Source organism: Myodes glareolus, chromosome 1 (genome assembly GCF_982192425.1).
Source record: "Myodes glareolus chromosome 1, mMyoGla1.1, whole genome shotgun sequence".
Classification (NCBI taxonomy): domain Eukaryota; kingdom Metazoa; phylum Chordata; class Mammalia; order Rodentia; family Cricetidae; genus Myodes; species Myodes glareolus.
In genome coordinates, this window is record NC_142026.1 from 43,402,911 (window position 1) to 43,425,107 (window position 22,197).

Here is a 22,197-nt window from a genome sequence, read left to right on the forward strand (position 1 = left end):
ATAGAAAATATTGCAGCCTAAACAAGGGATAGGTATCCATAAACTCATCATTTATAATTTTAGTAAAATACCCTTTTAAAATTTTCAGTATGAAAATATTTATTCTTGTATTTCATTTGCATTTTTCTATGAATTATAAAATCACTTGTTAATTGCAAAGTACTGGATCATTGACTTGTGTAAGTCTCTCAAGCTGACATACCATTAGAACCACTTTCACTAATAACATTAATGAATCATTAGAAAATCATGTGAAGCTGGATGGTTGAGCCACATGCCTTTAATTCCTGCACTCAGGAGGCAGAGTCATGAGGATCTCTCTAAGTTCAAGGCCAGAGTGGTTTACAAGAGCTTGTTCCAGGACAGGCAACAAAGCTACACATAGAAACCTTATGAGTATTCAGATCTTATCAAGTTTTCTTTTTTTTTTCAAAGTTTATTAAATTATAAAAGTTTCCATTTCAGCCCCCCTCCCAACACCCTCCCACTCCCCCCACTTCCTTTCCTCCTCCCTCTCCATCCCTAAGAGCAGTCAGGGTTTCCTGCCCTGTGGGTAGTTCAAGTTCCTCCCCTCTCTCTCCAGGTCCAGGAAGGTGAGTATCCAAACAGACTGGATCCCAAAAAATCCAGTATATGCAGAGGAAACAAGTCCCAGTGTCATTGTCAATGGCTTTTCAGAAAGACTCCAGCCAGCCACATTCAGAGAATCCAGCCGCATTCAGAGAATCTGGTTGGATCACGTGCTCGTTCAGTCCCAGTCCAACTGGCCTTGGTGAACTCTCATTAGATCAGTCCCCTTGTATCAGTGGGTGATCGCACCCCTCGCGGTCCTGATTTCCTTTTTCATGTTCTTCCTCCTTCTGCTCCTCATTTGGACCTTGGGGGGCTCAGTCTGGTGCTCCTACGTGGGTCTCCGTCTGTATCGCCATCCATGGTCAGATGAAGGTTCCCTCTGGTCTTGCCTTCTTTGCTCACGTTCTCTTTCCTTCTTTTCTCGTTTGGACCTAGGGAGTTAAGTCCAGTGTTCCAATGTGGGTCTCTATCTCTATCTCCATCCATTGCCAGATGAAGGTTCTATGGTGATAAGCAAAATATTCATCAGTATGGTTATGGGCCAAGGCGGTTCAGGCACCCTCTCCTCTGTCCAGAGAACAATCCGGGGATCTCTCCTTGGACCTGGGATCCCATTTATAATCAAGTTTTCTTAAATTATAATTTTTGCTGGAAAGATATTACAATTCATTTGGTTTCCCTGCAATGTTTTTAGGCTCCCACGAGCTGCACGTTAATCTTGTCCATCTTCTCATCCTTATCCAAACACTCCCTATAGCATTTGTTTATCCCTCAAATTTGTTTCTGGACTTCCTGCACTTTCCCCTCCCAATCTCTTATGATTACTATTTTATCTCATACTTTGATAAACTTATTTACTAATTTCTTTAGGAGAGTGACAACATGCCAAATGTGTCACAGTATTTTTCTTCTTCTTTGCAAAATAATTTTTCCATTTGAAACATGTTGTTGAACCATGATTTTATACTCATTGTTGATAAATAGGATTTCATTGCATAAATAGGATATAAAATAATCCATATTTTGGCCGTTGTGAATGCTCATATAGTATCCGTGGAGATTCAAGTATCTTAGGCATGAAGAATTTTCTTGAGTACAGACACGGGCTGAATTGATGAGTCATATGGTACCTGTCATTTTGGGTCACTAAAAAAATCTCATGCTGCTCCCTATTAGCAGTGTCTGAGTTTCTCTGATGTGGAATACCCCCCTCTGTATGCTATAAATAAGTTTTATTGCCATTACTTAATAAAGAAGCAACTTTTGGTCAATGGCTTAACACAATATTAAAGCCTGAAAAAGATACACAGAGAGAGTAGCAGAGTCAGGGAGATGCCATGTAACTGCAACATGAGACAGATGCCAGATGAAACCTTGCCAGTAGGCCACAATGACATAGCAATACACAGATTAATAGAAATTGGTTAATTTAAGATAAAAAGAGTTATCCAGGAATATGCCAAAGCTATTTGCCAAGCAGTGTTATAGCTAATACAGTGTTTGTGTGATTATTTTGGTTCTGGGAGACTGGAAATGAACAAGCAGCCTCTCCCAACATTTCTCTTTCTTCTATAGTCTCGACATGTCTGAAATAATTTCTATTGATTTTTTTGAGGGGGTATTAATTATATGCTTTTATACTTAAGATTGGATCACTGATTTGTTATCCATTACTTTGTGTGTGTATGTGAGTATGTGTGTGCGTAAAAGGAATGAAGAAATATATGCCAAAGTTTCTGGCCTCAAATTTTGTGGGGCTGATGACAAGGAAGTCTTGCCTTTTTTCTAATATCTATTCTTGGTTCTAGTCTTATTAAACTAAATATCATCATCCATGACTGTAAGGAGCCGTCCGAACCTCGCCCTTGTTAAATGGTGCTGGTCTCCTACAGCTTGGAGGTAAACAGATCCTTTGTTGCTGTTGCACGGGCCAGAGCCCCTGGGGCTTGTATTTTTGCATTACAGAGCCTTGGTTCCCTGGCCTATCTCGAAATTCCCAGGCCCTAGCAAATGGTATTAACCAATCAGCATCCGAGCCTCTCCACCCTAGAAAAGCAGCTGCCACTTGGGCTTCTCTCTCTCTCTCTCTCTCACTTCCTCTTTCGCTTTCTCTCCCTCACCTGCTCTCCCTCTCTCTGTCTTTTCTCTCTTCTTCCTTTTCCCCAATTTTCCTCAACCGAGTGCTCCAAATAAAGGCGTGATTTGGGAAGGACTCTCGATTTCGTGGTCGTCTCAGCTTGCTGGACAAGGGGGGCGTCTCACACATGACATACATGATTCATTACTATGTTATATAGTTTGTCCAAACTATGTGTTCATTTTTACACTAGTGATAGGTTGCTTTAGTAATTTTAACTTTGTAATATGATTTAATTTCAGTTATTCTAAAGCACTTTTTTTCTCTCTTTTCATCACTCATCTAGCTAATCTAGGACTTTTTTGATATTTATACATTTTAGGACTTTTTGTGAAAAAGACTGAAATTTTTTTGATGAGATTTTTTTTAGAATCTATGGATCTATAGAATACTTTAAATCACATAGAAATTATGATGATATAAATTCTTCAGATAAATAACAAAGAATATCTTTTCATTTTTATGTATGTGTTCTATAATTGCGTTGTTGGAGGATTTATTGTTTTCTTTGTTGAGTACTTTCACTTAGCTAAATTTATTTCTTGGTTGCTATAATAAAAGAAATTTATTTCTTTATCTGTTATCTTAAATAGTAATAAAACTATTTTATGATTGCTACTTTTAAACTTGTCATTTTACTAACTTTGTTGATGGTCTATAAGTTTTTATGAAGTATTTGGTTTTCTTATACATATGGAATCATGTCACATTCAAAACACATAAATTAACTGTATCTTTCCAATTTATATGTCCCTTATTTTGTATTTCTTTGGATATATTATCACTTTAACAATTCCAATTCTTCATAAATATTATCAGAAAGTGGGCATCCTTGTTTAGCTTCTGAGCTTAAAGAAACATCTTTTCCCATTCAGTATTATGTTGGCCAGGATTTTTCATAGGTCCTATGAACCAAATTTAGTTATATTGCTTCTATACTTATTTTCTGAGAATACCTATCATAAAGAAAATTTGAACTTTGTCAAATGCACCTTTTTTTGCCTTATTTGAAATGGAGGTATTTTTTTTCTCCTTAATTCTGTTGATATCTATTACCATATATTGTTTTCAAAATGCTAAATCATCCTTTTGTCCCTCAGATAAAACCTATCCATTATGGTTGGTGCTCTGGTGCTCTTTTTTTTATATACTGGACAAAGAAGCAAGCAACTTGATCTATCTGTTCACTTCATTTACTGATGTAATTTTGTGTGTGTATGTGTGTGTGTGTGTGTGTGTGTGTGTATACATGTATTGAACTAACTATTTTTAAGCTTTATGTCATTTGGCAAATATATAAGCTAAGATGTGTTCTGCTGGAATTAAGGATTTTAAATTTATCTTTTTCACTTTTACTGCAATTGAATATAGTATTTATTAATAAAGACATATGAAATGTTTATCAAGTATCACCTTAATAATAAACTTGGATTTCTGAGAATATATATATAATCTATTTTCAGTGGTCCTTCAGTAACCACAAATAATCTACACCTTCTTAGAAAGTGAAACCAAGTAGATGTTATAAAATGTATATTCAAGGAATGAACTAGAATGCCCAGGGGTGATTTATTACCCAGCTCTATCGCCTAGCATTAACGGATGTATTTTGATAAAAATCTGTAAAGCAGCTGTGGTCGAACTCATCTGTAGTAGTCGGGGCTACTATGGGGCCTCAGCAGGACTGCGACTTAAGCCAAGGAGTTTGGAATCAGCCCAAGCAGCAATGTGATAACCCACCTAAAAGGCTTAACTCCTCCTTGTAGAAAAGTAAATTATGTATAAGAAAAATATCCAGCATGCTTAAATAACCCAGAGAAGAGAAAATTGAAGTATAAGTTAAATGTTATGATATTTACATACAACCACTACATTAATAAAATAAGGATAAAGCCAAAATAATGCTATAATGTTAAAGAATGCCTTTTGATTTAATATAACCCCTTTTTAATGTAATATGTAAGAAACTTACAAAAAAAGTTTCATGTTATTTTGTAATAGAATTTAATTATATTCAATTAATTGTGAATAATTAATTAAAATAAAATATTTTCTAAAATTTTCTTACTAGTCCATACGGATTCAGAAATTTCTCTAAAAATATTGTCTAATTAAATTATAACCATTTCATAGGAATTTTAAGATGCGACTTAAATAACATTAAAATACCTGAAAATATGAATTAATATTGATGAACATGTTTACAATGAAATTATACATAAAATGTATGTGTACTATTAATATAACTGCTCAAATAATCATATCAGTGACCCAGAGAGATAGTAAAGTCATACACTTAACCTAAAGATTTATATTATGGGTATGTTTTATGAAACTTTATTTAATAAATGAATAGTGAAATGAATTCTTAAATAAAAGTCTTGATCTTAGATTTTTGCATGTGTACTTGAAGTTGGTTGTACATACATGTACTTAATTTTATTATAAGAATAAATAACTTTAATCATTTTTTCATATTGATCTGATTAAATTTTAAATTTTGATAGTTAAAAAATCTTATAAACCATAGGTTTCCATTTGAATATTGCTTCCTGGTTGCTAATAATGTATCAACTTTATTTACCCTCATCGGTAATAAAATACAAAATTGCCAACTAAGCCAAGTATTGCTTATGACAATTTTTCCAAATCTTGTGATATTTCTAAATGAAGTTAGTTTCTTAAGATCTGCCTGTCAATAAAGTTAAAGTAAAGGTGTATCCATGTCTCCTGTTATTTCACTAATAACAATTAAATGTTTCCCTTTGCTTGACATTTAAAACTACTGTACTTTTAGTACTTACTGTTTATCCTGTTATTAGGAACCGATCATAAGAATGAATGAAACTGTTCCTGGACAATAAAATAACATAGCAGGCAAAGAAATTGTTTCCCTCCTTGTTTAACTGCTTAAATATTTATAAGAAATGTTGTCATCACAAAATATGTTTTGCTACTTCCAATTTTCTTTCTTTGCCTTTGTTAAACACAGTGCCAAAAAATGGAAGCATATAGCAGGATTTTGCCTAACAGTATAATTTCATCTCACTCTTATAATTGAGGCCACAGATTTGAGCAAGTGTTTGATTCACAGTTACATCCACAGCATTTGGTGATCCCAAATTAAGGCCAAATTATATGAAGCACCTACAAGACGTATGATAGTTTGCAACATTTTATTTCATTTAGTTGTTCCGCTTATAATAATATTCACATGATTTTAAAATGAGAAAGTTGAGTGTAAAAGTATGCATATATAGCCAGCAAATGAAGAAATTGTAATTGAATATTAAATAAACATATTCAAAAGATTTCATGGTTTATAACTACCACATATGGCTTCCTATAAAACTATAAAGATATAACATGGAACATAAGGATTAAAAATTTAGTGGGGAATTACATTTTTCTGTATGTATAAATTCACTAATACATATATTCATGTATTTGATTGGGCATATGTCTGTATACATGGATGTCTGTATATGTGGTAATGAAGACAGAAGATACATTTTTATGCATTGTTAAAAGTGCATGGTTTCTATGTACATAGTTGTTCATACCTGCTTAATCATCTAAATAAAATAAATGAACAAGTATGTATGCGTTTCTAAGGTTTTTAATGTGTGTGCACACATGGCTGTGTACATACATGAATGCATATGTACCTGTGTATAGAAAATTGTATATTTTATAAAACATCTCTGCTATGAAAAGTCGATCATATAACATCTGTGTCAAACTGATTTCCATACAAGCCTCTGGGTTTCTAAGTAATCCAAAACTCAATGTTGTGGACACCAGTTTCAATTATCTCTTTAAAAATCATTTTAAAAAAGAGAAAAGTAAAACATGCATTCCAATGCATGATTCAACTTAAGTTTACCCAAAGCCTTCAGTTTGAAAATATAGATAAATTTTCATTTGCATAAGTAGGCTCATAGTAATCAGAGAACTAAATGCAAACAGTAGTAAAATATGTAGTTGGTTCTATGATAAATAGGAGAGAAATGGCTTAATAGCAAAAGCCATAATTATCCACCGTGCTCAGTTTACAATTAGTTTTCTTTGACAGTTATAGTCATAAATGCCAGCTTTAATCATGTGTTCAGGTTGAATTAGGCCTTGCCAATGCTGGAAAAGATCTAATCCGCTTTCTTTCCTACTCATAATGAAATAATAATGCAAATGCACTACAGTGATGGGACAACCCATGTGAATTTATTAGAGGCTCGGGGAAGTCTCTTGAAAGGGATAAATTCTTTCTGGGTATAGACTTGAGGTAATTCAAACCAGACGAGGAAAAAAAAAGTGCAGTTGTCATCAGAGGCCAGGATATGGAATGGATTTAATTTGTATGAATAGGCTTTTTAATAAGTATAACAGGGCAGAGCTCACACTAAAGTTGGGGGATATCACTGCTGTCAATTTCCAGGTCTGAAGGTACTATCTTTATTTGGGAGACCAAGGCCATTTCCAGAACCCATCACTTGCGAGCACTCTAATGGCTCCGCTAACACATTCTGCTGAAGCCACAATGAATAGATCAAGCCAGGGCTGAAGACAACCATTCCACTGCCCAACACCAAATGTCACTCACTTGTGTTAATAGAGTACATGACTGAGCATTGTAGACTGAAAAACAAGCACACCAATAGCAGAGAATATCACTCCCCCTTTTTTGAAGATGCATGCCAAAATAATAATATCTGAAGGGTTAACAATCTTTTTAAAGCAACAGAGGAAATCATAATAAAAGTTTCAAAAACCAATATTAAAATCCTGGCTTCTCTCCTATCAACCCACAAGGAGCGAAAGTCTGACGAATTTAAATATTTCGGGCTAATAAAGCCCACATTGCTTGGCTTAAAAAACATTTACTTTCTTCAGAGGCTCCAAGATCATTTCAACCTCAATATCAAATTACTTTAAACTATGCCAATGATAGTAAAATCAAACCGTAGAATACTATATGATTTGGATAATGACATTGATTAGCTTGGCATAAGGTTTAATAACAAGTTTGCAAGCATTTAGTGTGTGGTATGACACATAAAAATAAAAATAAATTACATAGGTCATAAGTATCTATTTCCCTAAATCTATTAATTGGACTCATTGTATTTAATTTGCCTTATACTACAAAATACATAGTATCTATTTAATGTATTCATTTATTTTATAAATAAAATTTCCAAATGTGTTGCTTCTGAACGTTACAGAACTATGCTGATGTTTTAAATGTTCACTGATGTACAAAATAGCCATAATTGTTGTGCTATAATAGCCTCATACATGTCTATCATTCCACTTTCCACAGGATGGTCAATAATCTTGTTTTACACATGTGATCTTTCTAGGATGCGTTTTGCTTACACTTGCATTTCTTGCCCGGCATCCGTTTCTCTCTGCCTGCTCACTACTCCTCATCTTTTTGCAACATAATTATTCTGCTCAGGTCTTACCATCTGATATTCTACATTACACATTTGAGAGAAAAATATATCATAATTTTGTCATAAATGCAGATTACTAATTTTTGTATATCGTTAATTATAACAATATAACATCTAGTAATACTTCATAAAATATTTTTAATCAGTAAAAAAGTATAAACTATAGACTAATGGAACACTTTTTAGAAAGTATTGTGAGGTTGATTTAAAACAAAATCCAAGAAAACATTTTACTGCTCTCTAATCTGCCTTCTTCATTCCGTTTTTCATGAGTTGGTCCTGAGTGTTTTCCATTCAGCAATGCACATCACATCTCCACATCCACCATTCTCCAATAGCATGTGATGGTTGCACTGTGCATTTTACAGTTAAACCTGCAGCTCTGTGTGAAATCCGTGCATCATTCAGGAAAGGGGCCATTGCATTAGGACTACCTTATAGCAGAGGCTCTGGGACCAACAGCTTGACACACAGATAATATGTTGCAGTCCACCACAGAAATGGAGAAAGCAAGAAGGGGCTGACATGAGGAGTCACACACATGCTAAATGTTTTTTCACTGAGATGATCTGAGTTTGAGAAGAAACAGTTTGAATAGTCCAAGACGAAATTTATAGTTAATTGTAATTTATTATTAAATGCTGTCAGGGACAATCAGAAACAGTGTGAAATTATGTAAACTTTTCCACAGAGGAAATACCTCAAATACTCTTTCACAAGCTACAGAATAACTGATGGGCATATTCCAGTAAGAATCTTGAAAACGAAAATCCTGAATTATGCCATTCGTGTTATAAAACAAAATATTTATATTATAAAACAAATGAATCCTGAAAATACATACTTCAGGAGAAAATGTAACAATCAGCAATTAGGACTCGGGTGAAATGTCCCCAAGTTACTTCATGTTCCATATCAACAGTCAACAGTTGCACTTATGTCGTTCAGCCGTGCAGATAAGGAGAGCAGGTGTGACGAGGTTTCCACTGACTGTTTCAAGCTAAAAAGGAAACTACAGCTTAATGTTCTGTACTAAATGGCATGATTATAGTTTAATTACTCAGTTTAAATTAGCATTAAAATAATATTAGCAATCATAATTTTTACTGTTTTCATGCCTGTGTGATAAACGAGGCCATTTATAAAGCATTGCTACTTTATAACTGAAGAGTAAGACTGGAGAAAAATTAGTGAGGACACTCAAACTTTTACTCAGTAGTGGCTAATAAATATCAAATCAGTAAAATATGCTCAGAACTGAAAACATATTCAGGTAGGTTGTCTCACAACTAAGAAAGAAAAATGACATATATTTTGGTACTTGAAGTGTGAAATGAAGATTTTCTTGTTTGTGTAATATTCCACTGTTTTCCCTCCATCGGTTTATACTATTTTTATTGTAAACCAGAGGCACAGAACCTGAGACAAATAGAGTGTGGTGGTGACCAACTTATAATCTGATTCATTGCGAGATTGGCATTGTAGGGAATTGCAAACATATACAACACATTTGTAACTTACAAAAGGAGAGTTTGAAATCTTAAATTATGCTTTTATGTCAGCAACAGATGTAATTTTTGGAAGCCTCCATTGTTCTTACCGTATTTTATTTACTTTTTAATAGAAATAATGAAAAGGAAACGAACCCAAGCAGTGTGTTATGCTATAACCAGAAGAATCGTGGTTTGGACTGGTGGAGAGCAAGGGAAAGACTTGCATCTGGTGACCAACGGCTTCCTGGATCAGCATTCATATACCTACTGTTTTCTATTATTTGAAAATTTTCCCAAATTTTTCTTTATGCAATATATAACAAGATAATTCCTTCCTTTGCTTCTGACTGTAAAAATGAACATGGGCTGCAATACTCTAATCACAAAACATGGCAGAAATGATTTGGTTCTTCAGTACCCTAGCAACGAATAGAAGGTGAACGTGTGATGGTAAGATGGCTAAGCTTTCAAGTGAGTTTCTTAAAGTAACTCATGTGAAGGTTGTTTCATCCATTCCTAGCCTGTAGATATGAGGCCACCATGAGTGAAACAAGGTGCGTGACAGAAATAGCTACTTATGTCAGCAGTAAGGTAGGATTCATTCATTCCTGATCTACTACTGAAAAACTCAAGGATATGACAAAAATTATCTTTTGCATTTGAGCACGTTTGAATCTTATTTTGCTTCCATCACACTGGCACAGAGCTGTTTCCTTCATTGAAAGTGAGTGAGTGTGTGTATGCAGTGAGGTGCACTGCAACATCAGTATCTAATCATGAAGATGTAGATAATATCTGTTTTAGTTTTCTTGGATTTACATCTGACTTAAAGTGTTATATTTCAAGCAAAATATCCAAACATCTTTGCCTAAATCAAATTAAGATAATTATATTTCAGTTTATGTATCCTTAGAATATTAATATTGTTTATGAGCCTAGCTCTGTATATAATAAAATAATTCAAAAATTATGTCCAAATATTCTTCAAAATTAAAATGTGGTGTCAATTTTAATATTTTTCTAATATTCACATTTTGGAACATTTTAGTAATTCTCAGGATATTGCTTTTTACATAGTGACTTCCTGAGTATTTACAAGCGTATATTTTATTATAATTATATATATGAAAGGACATATGATTTAAATAAGTTTAGGAATAAAGTCCTCATGTCTTTAAAAGTTAACATGTGTTTGATGAGTACCTACGTGGTGACAGGGAATTCCAGATGATGGGAGAATGGTGACACATGAGAACAACCAGGGAAAGCCCATGGCACCCCAATCCTTCAGGTACTCACACAGGCAGAAAACAAGAATCAGGACTATCTCATCAGATTTTTTTTCTGATTTATTATGTTGGATAAAGTAAATAGCACTTTAATGTTTAAAAAACTAAAACTCTTCTTCTTACAGAAAGATGTGTTGAAAGCTGGGCTGTCTATGTTCTCTTCAGAGGAGAGGAGTCCTGGAAATGAGGGGCAAGGCACTTCTGACATAGAAAATTAACTTAGTTATGGTTTTCAAATTGATGACATTATTTAAAGGTGCAGAAACTAGAAGGCAGGACCCTGTGGGAAGAAGTATGTCACTGGAAGCAGTACCTTGTGAAGGATCACTTGACTCCTGCCTCATTGTCAGTCTCTGGCCCCGGAAGCTCTGAGATTAGAGGCGTCTACCACATCTGACCTATGGGACCATGAACTGGAACCTCTGAAACTTTGAACCTACTAAAGTTCCTTTGGAACGGTCTCCCCCGTGCACTTTTCACAGGGATATAGAGCAAACTAGAACTTAATATCAGTGACTGAGATTAGGAGTTCAAGATGAAAACACTTTTGTTATGATTGTCCCAGATCCTCCCCACCTCCCTCTCCCAATTTCATAATGATCCCTCTCTCCCTCACCTGCTCTCTCCCCTTTTGGTGCAGGAGAACTGTCTGTATTCTGTCAATCATGTTTTAAATAAATGCTGATTGGCCAGGCAGGAAGTATAGGTGGGAAAACCAGACAGGAAGTAGAAATGATGCAATGAGAACAGGAGAATTCTGGGAAGAAGGAAGTTCATTCCTCCCACTCCTGCCCAGATCACCGAAGCAGCAGGATGTGATCTGCCCCACTGAAAAATGTACTGAGCCACATGGTAAAAATAGATCAGAATAATGAGTTAATATAAGTCATAAGAGCTAATAAGAAAACTGACCTAATGGGCCAATTATCTTTATAACTTATAGAGATTTCTGTGTGATTTTTCTCTGGGACTAAACAGCTAGGGGCCAGGTGAGACAGAAACCCCAATAAACAAGCATGCCCCCCCTCATGTTACACCCTTTCTCAAAACAAAATCAGAGAAAAAAACAATAAGAAAAAACAATAAGCACACAAGCTTACTCAGACACCAAATACACACACACACACACACACACACACACACACACACACACACACACACACTAACAAACAAAACCAAACCAACAACAAAATATGAAGTCCAGTTTAACTTGATTCATAATTCCTGGACATGGGACAGACATAAAACTTTAAAAGATAATATATGCTACAGATTTAAGTTGAGTAGTATTTGTTTCAAGATCCTCACTGTACTTAGGAAAGTTGTGTAAATTGTGAAAATGTTACTAGAGATGCATTGAACAGTTGTGTATAGGAAGAGACACTATTTGCATAATAAGATTTGAGTCTCACCGAATTATGTATTGCTTTTTTAGAAGGACTTATTTAATTAGATAAAATTATTCAGGTAAAAGAAAAATCAGTATTTTATTTATAAAATCAGTACAGTCAAGTAATTGATTATTTTCCTGATAGTTGCTATGAGATGAAATAAATGGATCTTGGTAAATAAAAACTAACCTGTGGGCTTTTATTTCACTTCTCATTTTACTCCAGAAGTATTTCTTTTTTAATTCTGGGACTCTAAATCCTTCAGGCTAAAATAATACTGAATATCACATTCCATTTGTATCAAATGTGTTAAATGACAACATTCAAAACATGTTGAATCATGCTCTGGTTGATTCTAACCCAAACTTCCAGATGGGCAAGGGTGAGATAACAGAGGAGCTCTCAATATAGATATTCGAGAGGATGAGAGAGCAGTGGCAGGCAAAACAGCCTGCCTCCTCTGGATGCAGACTTCATTCACATCTGCCTCTGCTTACAAGCTGGCAATATAGGATCACTGGTCCTCAGATCATTGGGGCATTTCACCCACTCTCTAAACACCACCTGTCAATCACAGTGAGGGAGGCTACTGAAGAATAGTGTTACTTCTGAAAACTATTTGCAAGGAAAAGGCTAATGAGGAATTAGGCCAAGTAAGCCAAAGCCATGAAATACCCAGGCTTGCCTTCTCTTTCAGATCCCAGAACAGGATGGAAAATAAGAGAAATATATTAGAATTCCTATTTACTAATCCCAGGATCATCTTCATTTATTTTATGAATAAAACATATGTTGTTGGGTTTTGCCGTGAAATATGTATGTATATACAAAAGAACATTTCAAACCATACATAAAGATGCAAAAAGTATATTTATAAATTGTAAAAAATATGAACTCAAATAATAATATAAAATAATAAAATCTGTGTGAAATCTACAAAGTAATATCATTCATACATGAAATAAGAAGGTAACTTGTAATTTCACTGCAGTTCGTAATTGCTTGTAATTAGATCAGCTATGGTTGGAAATTCAATTAAGAACTGGACCAATCATTTAACCAATTTAAGGAAGCAACATATTTTACAAAGTTCACATGATAGCTTCTTGCCCTTCCGCTACATTCCACTGTGAATGTACTAGCCTGTGTTTCATACTAGAATCAATATGTGTAATCAGTAAGCGCTTTAATAGATGTCATGATGAGAATTTTTCTACAAATGCTGATTGTCAATGTTACAAAGACTGTTTATATATGATCTCCCATCCACACTGGCCTGTTTTATCATGATTCAATTTCTCTAATATATAAGAGGGACTTACTAATCATGACATTTCAGGGTATGAAACTTTAAACACATCAGTTATCCAATATGTTCAAAATAACAAATATATTAATTGTCTGAATATTGGGCAATGTTTCTGTAAACTATGAATGTATTTATATTCATATATTATTTATTATCTTAGCATGAATCCATTTTATAAATCTGTGAATCTGTGTGTTATAGGAAACTGTTTCAAAATCTTTCTTGTGGTGATATGATTTACTTGAAAGATTTATTTCTCTTTTTATGTTAAAGACATTAAAGTAGCATAATTATAAATCATCATCCTAGGAATAAATTTGCTATTGAAATGCTTTCAGAAGTGACTGGAGCTTCTTGAACATTTGAATGTCTCTCTCCTTATTGGTTTATTATGTGGCCATAACCTTATTTCAGCTGTGGTTTTCCTTGTTTGTTATAGAAGGCCATCAGAAAAAAAAAAGTGTTCTTAGCAAACTTTGTGGGATAGAGTTTATGTTTGGTATTCATAACCATTTCCTAAGATATGGTTATATGCATATATATTCATATTTATTATATTGTTTCTTGGTAACTAATGATGTTTAAACATTTGCTAACAAATTGTGAAAACACATGTAGTCAAACAAATACAGTTTTTCTCATAACTCAGTGCTGTCCTCTTGTCTCCTGCATTCTAACAACAGGTCTTCACCTGCCCTGCTTTACCTTCTATGAGCATTGTCCTTTACTCTCATGGGCCCACATCCAGTGACTCCTCTAATGCTATTATCAGAGTATCTATCACTTTCCATACCTTCTTCTTAAAGCCTTTTTGCTTTTCCCATGTCTGCTATCACAAGCTACTGTTCTTTCTATGGAATATTAAAACCAATTTTGAAGGTATCTGTATTTGTAGATTACATAATGACAGGTGAAGTTACCATAATTTAACCATTTCTGTGGTCATTTCCTGTTTTTATTAGAGTATTCTTCCAGCTCAGGCTGGTCTTGAACTCATGTATTACATTGTTAATATGAGTTAAAACCAGGTATCAAGCATCACATGATTAAACAGCCACAGCTGCTTCGTGCTTTTCCCCTAAAGGATTCTCCAAAGCAGGCTGAGAAAATGAAGCCAAACAACGAAACAGCAGTTCTGCTCTGAGACAGAGCAGTTTTAATTCAGAGCTGCCAAAGGAGCGTGAGCCTAGAGAAATAACAGAGAATTAGAAATGAGAAAGAATAACACAAACTATAAGTATGGTGTCCTTTTCTTACTGAATATCTCCTTTGCAGAACATGTACCATGTACCAGTAGATAACACTAACCAGGATCCTGATGAAAAGTAACAAAATATGGGAAGCTATAGGATCCTAGGAACTGATTATAGAATTAAGTGTTATGAAAGGATAAGAGCCTTTATCATTGTTTTGGACCGTGTGGCGTAACATAACAAAGTGGACCTTCACTTGAAGTACGTTCAGCCCTATGAGACAAAGTATAACACCATCAAGTAAGGATTTCAATTTACAATCAAGGACATACTGAATAGAGTAGAAAAGATATTTAAATCTAGTCATAACACCAAAACACTAATGAGTACCAGGATGAAGTCTCCAGCAAATAAAATGCTAACAAATTGTGTTGTCATTTTGAAAATGAAAACACTGCTAAAGATAGAATTTATCAACAATTCAAACTTCTTTTTAGAGTTATGTATGAGTGTGCCACATGCATTTCTGATATCAAAGGATGACAGCAAAGAATTTCAGATCTGGAAATTGAGCTACAGATGGTTATGATCTACCATGTGAGTACTAGGAACAGAACCTGAGACCTCTGCAAAATCAACACGTTCTCTTAACAACTAAACAATCTCTTCAATCTCTCTTGTTTATAAAATGTAATATATTTAAGTTGTTTGAGAATTTCATGAATGTGTTTTGATCATGCCTTCCCCTCCTGATTGTCTAGGATTTCTTCCTCTATTTCTACTCATCCAACTTGGTCAGCATTCTCTCGTTTCTTTCCAGTCCAATCTGTGGTGCACATGTATTCTCGGATATGGAGCTTTCCACTGGACCATGGTCATCTTAACAGTGACCATGTTCTTAAAGAAAGCTTCCTCTCACTCTCCCAGCTGCTATCAAGTGCCAATAACTTAGGGTCTAGTGATGGGAAATGGTTATCACCTCACCTCTTCATGCCGATACTTTGTCTGGCTTGAGTTTCTATAGGGTACATGCTGTAGTAATTGCTGTGAGTTCACATTACAGCAGTCTGGCCATGCCCAGGAGACATTATTTACTTTTAGTGATCCACATAATCACAGGAGATGATTAGACAATTTCAGATTCTAGCAAATTCCATGAGATTAACGAATAGGTAGTGGTTTGTGCTACTGTGAGACAATTTTGTAAGGTGTTCTCCATATAATGACAAAGAGCTAGCATTCATCTTATGGTTAAACCTAAAAGACCAACCATGAAGTTGAGACATGTGATTTCCCAGCTTCTCATTGGCCAGAATGAGATAATAGTCTCTTTTATTGATTTCTCTGGTATGACTCAAGGTATTGTGATTCTTTCCTGTTTGTCCTACGTTAATTATTTATGTATCATCTCCCACAGAGTGGCGGCTTGTGTGTATCACTGTGATGATCCATCTTGACTGTCAATTTCCATAAAATTAGAAGCACTAGGACATTAGTTAACGATAAGTCTACAAATTTCCAAGAAGACAATTCTAGAGAAAATTATTTTCAGGGAGACGCCCCACCTGATCAGTGGTACTCAATAACCTTAGAACTGAGATAAAGTACAAGGGGAAAAGGAAATCTGGGAATAAACTCTCTCATTCAGGTCTCGTGCTATCACATCTGCTGATAGATCCAGTTAACATACCCCACCGCGATAGGCTAAAGCTTCTAAAATATTGGGATAATCAACCGTTCTTATCTTTTTCATCTATTTGTGTTCTTTGCTATTTGGGCTGTTCACAGTGGCTATAAGACTAACATAGTATACCCTTTTTAACTACATATAATATGCTTGTGCTCTTTCTTGCTATAGTATTTTGCCTTGCTCTTGAAACAGAATTTTAAATATGAAAATGTAAGTGTGAAATTTCAGAGTTCCATGGTCTGTCACCCTGAGTTTTAAATATTACAGCCTTTATAAAGGAACATCCCTCTCTCTTCTGTGTTTGCTATGATGGTGCTACCTTCTACGATGTAATTAAAAGTTCAAGATGAATACTAGGATTTCTAGAAATTCTCTAATGTTGTGTGTAGGTTTTCTTTTTTTGCAAATACTATAGAAGTTTGGTATCAGATATGATGAGATGGTCATGTCTAGAAAATAGATATCTAATTACTTTAGAGTATTTGGTATCAATCATGAAAGTATTATCAATAAATACAGAGTCTTGAAGATGAAGCAGAGGTTTCTAAACTGAACTTGTGCAAAGTTTATTCAAATGAGATAGTTTGGATTGAAGTTGTAAGGAATATCATAATTCAATGGTGTTTTGAAAAGATGATAGCAAAAAAATAGAAAACTAAAACTATTGATATAATAAAAAATTAAAATGAAATTAAAATACTATGATAAACATTTATGACAAGTAAATGTTTACAGGTTAATTACAATTTGTTTAATTAACAATTGATAGAATTTTGTATTCTATCAAAAACTGAATGTAAATTTGTTATATTCATCTAAACACAACAGAAAATATTACAGACACGTAAGTAATAGATAGAATGGGAGAAGTAACCTTCCAAATTTTGTTAAAAAATACCAAATATGTTCAGTCCTCCAGAAATATTCATACAGGTAATGTTATTTTCAAAGAAAATATTGTATTTACGTATTTAATATTTTATACACACACACACACACACACAGAGAGGTGTATAGCACAATTATTTGAAAAGAAACCATGAATTTTAAAGAGAACAAAGAGGGCTATATGGGATGGTTTAAAGGGAGTAATGGGAAGAGAGAAATAATATAATTATTTTATGATCTAAAAAATTAAGTAAAAAAGCTACACTATAATAAACTTGTGTAAAAATAAAGTACAACTAATAATACATAAATTGTATTAATTAAAACACTGCTCGGCCCATTAGTTCTGACTTCTTATTGGCTAACTCTTACAGTAATTTAACCCATTTCTATTAATCTGTATATCACCACATGGCAGTACCTTACTGTGAAAGATTTGGAATGTCTGTCTCTGGTGGTTCCATTGTGACTCTCCCCTACTCTTCCTCCCAGCATTCAGTTCTGTCTTTTCCGCCTACCTAAATTCTGCCCTATCAACTAGGCCAAGGCAGATTCTTTATTTACTAACCAACACACAAACTGAAGGAACTCCTACATTAACCAGGAGAAATACATTATTTTCTATATCTATATCCATGCTTATACAAGTTTTTTATTGTCTTTACAGTTTACCTATATTAAATAGGCCTGATAGTGACAAGTGAAAATTCTGTCATAACATGAAATGTGTAAATATTTTTTTAGAATATAAAACTCAGCAATCTTGCAAGTTGAAGCTATAGCAGAATTTATTGTTACAATCATCGGTAAAATAGCTTAGTCAATAATTCTATTAGGTGACTATGTTACAGCGACATGATTATTTTCCTGTGTGAATTGAATCATGGTACATTACAGATAAGTATCATTTTTAAATGCAATCAAATGTAAAATCAAGAGATAAAGTAATCGAGCTGTTTGACTAATCTGGGTAGTGTGTTAGAGATTAACTGCATAAGTATTTCTTTCATAATAAATCAACACAGCTGAATTCTTCCACATTCTTGAGATTGAGCAGGGAATGCAAGAAAACCCCATCAATTCTTTTTATTAATAGTAGATGCTTTTTTAACCTTTTGTTGGATATTCAAGACCTAAATGCATTAAAGTAGATGAAAGTAGCACAATTCCTTATTGCCATTTAGCTACTACAAGGCAAATTACAAATAACAGAATCATGAATAGCATCTTTAAGTGCTTAGATTACTTATTACTATCATAAGGCCTTTAATAAACATCAGGAGAGGAGTAGAAGTCAACTAGATCCAAGTGGAGGGACAGAGAAATGATGGTGTTTTCACATATAAGACTTTTTTCAATAAATTAATAAAAAATATTGAGTTACTTGGTTAATAGCCACTTAATACTGCCCTGACTTAACAGAGAAGGAAATAAAGAAGGAGCATTTGCTAAACAGTAAAGTATCACATTTTACTCAAAGCATAATTTCTTTGTTTAAATAAATATAACCTCATCAAAATAGCAGTGGTGAGAAAATTTTTTGCATACTATATAAAGTTCTATTGTTGAAAATTTATCATTTTGCTGTTTATCAATTTTCCAAGTTTAATATTGTCAATTGTTAAGAATTCTTAAAATAGACTTAATTCTGTAGAGATGGTATATTTAAATTTCTAATATGTGTAAAATTTTAGTATAAGATAGTTTCTTATTAATATTTTAAAGAAAAATATTATCAATGCAAATGGGAATCTGAGTTGAATGCTATAATTTTCAATGAGGATAATATCAGCATTCAGTAATAAGTATCTGTGAATGGTTGCTTCCATATGCATTACTGGAGCGTTGAAGAACATACTTAGCGATTGGTCAAATTCTTAACACTGTTGGACAGCAAAATGGCCTTGGATTGTGCCCAGTTGAGTACAATTACTTCATAATTCCTTGCTTAATAGAATACCTACATGGTATGACTTCTCAGACTTGATCACTCCACAGGTTTTATCTGTATTCAAGCAAGCCACCAGTGATCTCTCCCCACCACATAATGAATGAGATATATTAACTCTTAGAAAGGCAGGCAAGGCCATAGGAGTTGAGAGTTGGTCTACATTACATACTTGAGAGGGGCGGTTCATGTGCTTTGTATGAAAGGGAGATTTGAAAGAGAGCAAGGAGAGCATGTGGAGGGAGGACGGGGAATGGAGAAATTTAAATATATTATAATCACAAAAATAAATACAGTTTCCTTTCTGTGTCTCTTTCAGTTTTAACTAGGGTAACATGAGAAACTACATTACAGGCAGAACATCACGAATCAGGAAAGAGGTGACAGAGGAACCAACAAGTGGAGAAGAGAAGAAAGAAAATGCACAGAAAAGTTAAAAATAAGTACATGACTCAAAACCTAGGACCGACGGTCAAAGGAAACCTGAAGACAAACTGGCAAAGTTTATCTTAAGTGAAGACTATAGCAGGCCCTACTGATGCTGGTACTAACGGTGGGGGCTTTCAAAGGAGAAACGCACAGTTCTCAAATCTTTAAATCTACCATGGTAATTTATGCTGGAAGTCATCCTTCTACATGGTTGGCTAACATTGGAGGACTAAGCTAATTAATACAGAAGAAATGATTGAGAAATGATTGCACTGACTCCGTGTCTCAAATCGCCTTATGCAGGAAACAATGTTCAATAGGAATTTACTCTCTGAGAAATTCTGAGATAAGACGAAACACAAATCTGTTTATCCTGAAACTTCTGGGTTAAACATCAAGAGGCAGGCATAGACAAGCAAAGGGCCTGGCATAGACCCTCTGAATTAAATAGAGGGCATTTGAGCTTTGAAGACTTTTAGGGTTGGTTGTCTACAAGGAGTAAGACCCATGTAGATTATTGCACTTACTTAGAGCTTGAAGCTCAAGACCAAGTGATTACTGGCTCTTGAAAAAATAAAATCTCACTCCATGCCATGTGTTAGTGGCCCCTATGCAATGATTATATTTAACTGGCTTCAAATGTTTGGAATGGGGATTAGCTCCGCAAATCTTCATTGTTACCAAGTGGTTTCTCTCCTAATATAATGCTTTCGTCTTTGCAGAAGCCTTACTCTCTTTCTTATTCTTTTGTCTCAAAATCATAAAAACAATTCAGACTTGCATTATGCTTTATAAGTCATTTGGTAGACTGATGTATCATTTACACAGAAGAATCACACAAAACCACAAAGTGTGTTCTTTGTCTCTTAGCTTATTGAACAGTTAGCGCTGGTTGATGCAAATGAATACCCGCAGGCTCTCATTTTCTACTGAAATATGAAATAGTTTTATTGGTGTGTGTGTGTGTGTGTGTGTGTGTGTGTGTGTGTGTGTGTGTGTATGTGAGGGGGTGATGTGGGAATCGCTGAAACAAGAGTTGTAGGTGTTTATGGCCCACCGAATGTAGATGCTCAGGGCCTCTGGAAGAATACACAAATTCTTAACAACTGAGTCATCTCTCTCTATCCCTGAGTGATGGATAATCTTGACTGATAGCTTGACTGGGCTGATAGACCCTTAAGGTTTAGTAAAGCACACTTATAGGTGAATCTCTGAGGATGTTTACAAAAAAGATTGGCATTTTGGAGTGGGTGTAAGATCTGCCTTGGCTGGAGTAGCACTACGTGATCAGTGAGGATCCCTAAACAAAATAAACGTAGTTACAGAGAAAAGGTAACCAGGACACACAAGCTCCACTCCTCTGGAGCAAGTATTTCTACTGTTACTGCCATCATCTGTGGACATGACATTAATTTTTTTTTTAGTTTTTCAGTGGAAATTCATATAAGTGATTGACTAAGAAGCTTCCAAGCATTCTGTCCTGGAGGAATATATAATGGATCCCTTTTTTTTTGTGAGGATTCTATCTTCCAAAACTGAGAAGCTGAGATTTTCTAGTATGAAGATATTCAGATGGCACAACTAGACTAATCCTCGTTTATAATTATATACACAGAGTATGTATTATATGTTCCTATATATACATATATAAGTATATATAGATAATATGTGTTCTTCATATGCATGAATAAAATATGTAATTTATATGTGTTTTTTATACATAGTTATAGGATATGTATGTATATATAAATTATATTGTTTCAATTTCCATGAAGAACAGTTCCTATTTGTAGAGAACTGCTTGATAAGAGTTCCAGTTTTAAACAGCATTCTGTTTATGACCACATAATTATACTAAAAGGTAGGTCATCCAATAACTATTAGGTCTAGCAATTTTACTGAAGAAAGTAATAAAAATACAACCTTTGTTGCTGTATTACAATATCTTTAGAAATGTAACCAGCATAGATTAGGGCCCTAGTGTACTCAATCTACAGTATTTATGCTTAGATTTAATGCTAACTAAATGTTAACTGAAATAAAAAATGTATTTAAACATTTCAGACACATAATTCAATAAACTTCTTCCACTTCATTGTCTTTATTGAAGAATGATCTGGTTTAATATAATTTGAGATCAAAAATATAATTTATAAAGAATCAAGTCTGAAAGCAAATTATGGCTCAAATTAGAGTTTAAATAATAAATTAAAGTTGGTAAGTCAATTAGCCATTACAGGACTTAGCGCTGCAAAGAATGGATAGTGGGAAAGTCTCTCCAGTAATCCACCAAATTACAATTTCTTAATCCATTACACAGTTACTTAGGTACATAAGAAAGTCAATAACTCAAGACTTAGGCCAGGATAGATTTCTTCAGTGAAAGCTGGTAAATGACACC